General features: G+C 41.3%; 1 protein-coding gene across 1 annotated transcript in view; it reads left to right on the top strand.

Moving 5' to 3' along the window:
- Positions 1-5,901: 5,901 nt before the first annotated feature.
- Positions 5,902-6,758, top strand: part of LOC124150126 (dnaJ homolog subfamily C member 13-like) — a 592,425-nt gene continuing 591,568 nt past the window's right edge. The window contains exon 1 of the mRNA XM_046522050.2: positions 5,902-6,147. The gene's annotated coding sequence lies outside the window, so the exon portion shown is untranslated. The remainder of the gene's footprint in view (positions 6,148-6,758) is intronic.

Here is a 6,758-nt window from a genome sequence, read left to right as displayed (position 1 = left end):
ATTGTGTATTTAAACAGTAATGGCCACGTATTGTCTTCAGATAACACCCGTTTTTGTGCAGGTGAATCGATCAAAATTATGTGCACAGCACTATAGTGGCAAAAGTGTTTTTTTCACGTGCAACTGGTCACGTGGCCATAATACCGCACGTGTTTTCAGCCATACTTGTTAGCAGTCATTAACAAAAAAAGAAAAACACAAGAAAACAAAAGTCTTTACGGCCATTTGTCATACCACGCCTTTCAAATGTGCAACGTGAACGTGCCATCGGCATGTTGCAGACAGGAACGTCCGTAGCTGAAGTCGCAAGGACGATGGGTTGTAGTCGACGGACTGTTTATGATTTACAGACGCGTCTACAGCAAACCGGTACCACCGCTGATCGCCCTCGGCCAGGCCGACCACGTGTGACGTCACATGCAGAGGATCGTCAAGATTGTCTTACGTCACCTCCGTAACCGATTTTTGACGGCTACATCAACCAGAAATGAACTGTTTAGGGGTAGACTGAGTGCGCAAACTGTTCGAAACCGTCTGAGAACTGCTCACCTTCAAGCACGACGGCGGGCTGATTCTGACTCAATTACACAGACATCAACGTCAATTGCAGGCACACCGAAACTTACAGTGGACTCAGAGGAATTGGAATCAAGTCGTCTTCAGTGATGAATCCCGATTTAATCTTCGATTTGCTGATGGTAGGGCGAGGGTGTGGAGGCGCCGTCATGTACGTTACGCCCAGTGTTGTGTACTGGAAGTTGACAGATTTCGAGGCAGAAGTGTCATGGTGTGGGGTGCTTTCTGTGGCAATGCACGTTCCAGGCTTCTTGTCATCCGTCGCAACCTCAACGCTGCTGCTTACCGCGACCAGGTACTGGCACCAGAACTTCTGCCTTTTATGGCAGCACATGGACCCGGTTTGATCTTCCAACACGACAATGCCAGACCCAACACACCAATTTTGACAAGGAATTTCCTTCAGAATGCGGGAATCAATGTCATGGACTGGCCGTCAAGGTCTCCCGACCTCAATCCCATCGAACATGTCTGGGATGCTCTTGGCAGAAGTCTGCACACTCTCCAGAACCAACCACAGAATTTGCAAGATCTTGGCACCATTTTGCAAAAACAATGGCGTTGTCTTCCCAATCATGTGTTCACAAGCATCACAAGGTCCATGCGGAGGCGTTGTGTGGCAGTTGTCAACGCACATGGTGGCCATACACGCTACTGAACTTGCGTGCCATCAGATTCTCGTGCTTGGGACTTATGATTTAAACTGTTGATGTTATTACCGAATACCGTAGGTGCTTGGAACAAATTATGGTTACCACCATTCGTTAAAATCCTTCTTTGGACATTAATGATTAAAATTACCTTCTCGGATACATTTGTCTGTTTTATATCATATATGGGATTACTTTTAAAAATGTGAAGTTTTTAATTTGACTCAGTATATATCCGGCCACAATATATACACAATGTTCAAAACATTAATCGTGTCACCTAGACAGACACACGTACACGATACAGTTAATGTCACAGGGGTACAGAAAATGTCAGTATCGGTTGTGCCAACCACATGCATCAATCACCGCTTGACACCGATGACCCATAGATGCAATCAAGTTGTCAATAACACGCTGTTGGATGTGCTGCAATTCATGCTGAAGTGCATCAAGAAGCGCTGGAAGTGTTTGGGGCTGTTGATTCCTTCTGCGAACGCGTCGATCCAACTCGTCCCACAGATGCTCAATCGGGGACAAATCTGGTGACCGGGCTGGCCAAGGTAATGTCTGGATGTTGTTATGCTGTAAGAAGTCCTGACAAACACGTGCAATATGTGGTCGAGCGTTGTCCTTCTGGGACTGTCCGCCATGAACGTTGACGTGAGGAGGAACGTAAGGCTGTAGGATCAAGTCTCTGTAACACACACCTGTAAATGCACCTGCCACATGCACGAGAGGTGTCCTACCACCGTGATGAATTCCGGCCCACACCATGACACTCCCCCCGCCAAATGGGACAACCTGCTGCACACAGTTGGGGCCGTAACGTTCACCCCGACGTCTGTAGACACGTGCGCACCCATCAGCACTTGTGAGTAGGAAACGGGACTCGTCAGTAAACAGTACCTTTCTCCACCTTGCACGTGCCCATCTAACCCTCTGTTGGCACCAAAGCAGACGGTCAATACATGACGTCGGACAGGTCCTCGTGCAAAAAGTCCAGCCTCCCTCAGTCTGTTGCGTACCGTTTGATCTGATATTCTGCGTACCCCAGGGATCTGTGTGGTTGTAGACGTGGCTGTCGTAGTGCGGTCTCGGAGGTGTCGCAGACGAATGTATCGATCTTGTGCTTGGGTTGTCACCCTTGGTCTTCCTGACCTTGGTCTGTCATCAACTCTGTTGGTGCTGTTGTATTGGGTCCACAGTGCGGAGATTGTCTGTCTGGATACGCCAAAGTGCCTGGCCACTTCTTGCTGAGTTGCTCCAGCTTGTAATCTCCCAATGGCGTTGTTCCGTTGAGCTGCATTCAGTCTTGGCATTCTGTCACCGCCTCTACTGCCGTTATAAGGACTGTATGAACAGCCGTTTATGTGGATTTTTTTACCCATTCAGCAGGGGGGCCTGCATGCCAAAATGCAGGATCCTGTGCTGCACGTTTTTTACACGCGGTTGCGTTAGGATGAAGCTGTAAAATTGATCCCCAAACACTACGTTTATGTGCTTTGCATGTGTTTTCGCGAATTATAGACACATCATCTCTCTGTTTGACTTATTTGGTTCTCATTTAATGTAATTATTTTAGATATTTGGCAAAAAGTGGTTTTACATCTATGTCAAGTTTCTTTTTTTGAAGAGTATATATATCTACTGTTTTATCATGGTTAAAAGTTTGGTAATAATAAATGAACTTTTGCGTTCACAAGGGGGTAGAATCTAGTAACAAAATGGTATACATTCACATGACTCTTCTGTCATTTGTTACCACTTGCATGTTTCCGTAACCTTCAACAAGGCTCGTCCCCCTCTCCAAGACAGCCATGCGTCCAAACAGCGCTGGGCAACCAGGAAGAGCGTCAGGATATGGTGACCTCGATCGAGTATTTAAATTAATTTTGGGAATACGTCTTTGTTTATAAAATGTGGAAAAATGTAGATTGTCGGTCCCGAACCGCAGTGTATATGGAGAACAGAATTGTTATATAAATTAATGTAGTTACTTGCAGGTCCATGTTGGTTGACAGATTCAAATGTACATGTGCGTTTGTTTACATTTAGGACATAGCTCCCTTGACTGTCATGTCCATTCATTTGAGCCGTCACAAGTCTTGCCTTTCCAAAACTACAGTCAGTGTAATAGCCATTTTGATGGTATACCGAGACGTCAACAATTAAACAAAATTATTATCTTATCACCTATTAAAATATAAAATCATTTAATTAGCTGTTCACACGCAATATCACACACACATATAATATATATTTCAAACAACATGTTTGTGACAGACCAAATTAACTCACAACTCCACAAAGATAACAAAAATATAAGAAAATTTCATATTTCTGATTCAAAATATATATGTTTTCCTAAAATATTAGAATTAGTAAAGTGAACATGTAACTATAGACATGATAGAGATGGCTGAATTTCCCCGGGTCATTCATATTTTACATTGTCTTCATGACCCATTTAAGGTCGATGTCAGCTCAGCTAAGTTTTGTTTGTGTACCAAATGCTAGCTTTTATTAACTATCAATAAATGTGACTTTGTTGGACATTGCTCTGGGGTATAGATTTAAAGCATACCAGCTAGTACTGACATATATAGAGACACCCCACTTCCATAACTAGCGCTTTAACAGTGCCGTTTAACTTCGCTTTATTGGCATAAAAACGGGCAGGGGGGGGGGGGGGGGGGGGGATTCGTGTAGATGGATTATAAATGTCAAAATTAGGGAAGAGGTAATATATTTTATACGGATTTAAAATTGGTATAAATTAATATATATTTGGGTGATTATCTGGTTTCTAAGATTCCTCTGTGTTATGTCAGGTCCGCGTCACATACTTTTATTACATTAACAAGCGATAACTGAACAAAAAATACAGATTGCAAGAAGAAAAATTGATTTCTCAACAAACATTCACAACCATATGATGGTTTACCCAAAGACATATACATGTATCAGGGATGTGAGCAGGTTTTCCCGAAAAAAAGAGGAAAAGTCTAGGGGGGTCTGGGGGCATGCCCCCCCAGACATTTTTAAAACATTTGATTGCATTTTAAGCAATTTCGTGCAGTTTGGACAACATTCACACCAAGAAATGTAATAAGTCAATGGCAAAAGTCAATAAGTCAAATAAACAAGATGGCAGATGCAGTAAAATTTCAAAGTTAAATCAGTACTTTTAAAAAATCGGGCATAGCTTTCGCGCACCTGGCTACCCGCCAGGTCTGGGAGCAATACTGCCATAAACTTCAACCCCCATCCCCCAGACACAAGGACAACTGTCACAAGTGTGCAATGTCTGACCCTTTCCCCATGTTGAAGCATATTGAAAAAAACTTACCTTGTACTTACCTTTTGATGGAAAAAACAAAACTCCATTGCAAACATAAGACATTAATACAACATATATCCCCATGACATGTGGTTTTGGACGCTGAAGAAACATTCATAGTTTTTTCGCTTATCACATGAACAACTGTAAAACATCTCATTCACTTACAGGCTAAAAGACAACTTTATCTTAAAAACAAGCCATCAGCTGACGCTGAGTATTTACAATTTCTGTGTGACGCCACACCCCACGTTATAGTGCAAGTATTCGTGACAGAAAACGTATGATGCCCGAAAACCTATGCTGGTGAAAACCCTGATCGAAAACAGGACAATCCGCGCCAAATGTCCGGTTTTCGATCATATTTTTCGGAGTGTTTTTTTTTAATTTTTAGTTAAATTTTTACGCGGAAGATGATTTTTTCCGAGGACTACTGTTTTAAAAAACGCGATTTTCCGCGTTTCCGCGGAGATTTCACATCCCTGATGTATATACGTCTTTGGTTTACCACAAATCATAAAATATATATGATTTGAATGAATTATTTTAAAATTTTTAAATTTGTAAAAGTAGAGACCAGCATTAAATACTGACAGAAACTGTTAATGAAAACTTTATAATATTATAGATTTTAATTAGAAATCTACCTAAATAGGTGACGTACATATATTCTGGTATTTCTAACATGTAAGAGACTAATATGTTACTCCCACACAATTTCATCAGTTAAAGATGTTTATGTTTTATCTAGCACGGACATATTTTGTACTCAGCTGCATGTCTTTACATCCGCTGATAAGATATTGTAACTCTTGCTTTTTTTCTTAACACCTTACTAATTTCCAAATAAAGAAGAACAGTTGAGAAGGAATGGGTTGAATAACTTGCCAAATATACTTTTGTAAAAACGAATATACTAATATTTATATCAGAGATGTCAATATAGCTGGAATATTGCCGAGTACGGCGTTAAATAACAAACAAACAACAGGAATACGCGAGCGCTGCTGCAACGCCTACATCAATCTTACTGTAAGACGCGGGTAGACTAAGAGTTGTCGTTCTTGTTTGAAGAAGTTCGCGTGTTCATACTCCGATATGGAATCCTTCGAGAGGGACACGAGTCTACATTCGGCTTGTCCCGGAATTGGACAAGTTGGTCACGAATGACTCTTCTGAAACAAGAATAAAACTGCCGAGCATACAGTGGGAGTTTGGACACTTGTGCGGCCAGAAAACCAAACACTCCAACGGGGGAACCAGTCAATTCTATCATAAGCTCCCGTCAGCGACATTTTAACTCGCATTTAGATCAGAAGGAAGGTAAAATGATGTAGCACGTGTAAATATGAGCTTACGGAAGTGCTTAGCGGAAGTAATCAACCCAACATGGCAGCTTCTGCGAAAACGGGAAGCTGAGAAGAACTTTTCATCCTGAGAACTCTTTTGTGTCGAGAATACAAGTTTAGAAACGCCATCCTTGTCTTACTGCCATTGAAATTTGCTTCGAATCGATGCGTTTTCACGACGCCGTTGCACGTGTTTCCTTGTCAAGCGGACACTGATCGACATCAAAAGGTACTGTTTTTGACCACTCCCCCTTCGCCTTGTGACTTGATACATCATGTGATGTATTGTCACTACACACTTGATATTTTTTTTTCACACAACAATAGTAAACAATATCACACCTAATTAAATCAAGGACTCAAAATATGTAATAAAAGTTATACAGTTCTTGAACTCTTTTCATAGACTTGTATTCTAATTGGTATGTGATCCGACACTAAATTAGCTAAGACCACCAGTGCTACTTGTAAATCAGGAAGATTTCTTGTTTTGCAATTACACACCGACCAGCCTGCTATTTAAGTAGCCATATATCTCACACACTCGCTCAAACCTTATAGTTAACGAGACGTTCCAATTTCTAGGTAATGATTGAGATTAAAATGAGAGTAAAAATCTTGATATCAATAATGTTTATGTTGTATGTAGCTTTGAACCACAGGTACTAGTTATTGGTCAGTAAATCAAAATATATACCCCCTATATGTCAGTAGAGAAAAAAGAATGTCACTCACCATCTTGCTGGTTTTGTTTACATAAATATTCAGGTTGATTTGTTTATGAAACGCTTATTGTCAAACACATTTCTGACCCATGATCGATAGACAACTGCATGATCT

Source organism: Haliotis rufescens, unplaced genomic scaffold (genome assembly GCF_023055435.1).
Source record: "Haliotis rufescens isolate VD_foot unplaced genomic scaffold, xgHalRufe1.0.p SCAF_4, whole genome shotgun sequence".
NCBI lineage: Eukaryota > Metazoa > Mollusca > Gastropoda > Lepetellida > Haliotidae > Haliotis > Haliotis rufescens.
The sequence above is the reverse complement of the archived record's forward strand: the minus strand, read 5'-3'. Positions and strand labels throughout refer to the sequence as shown.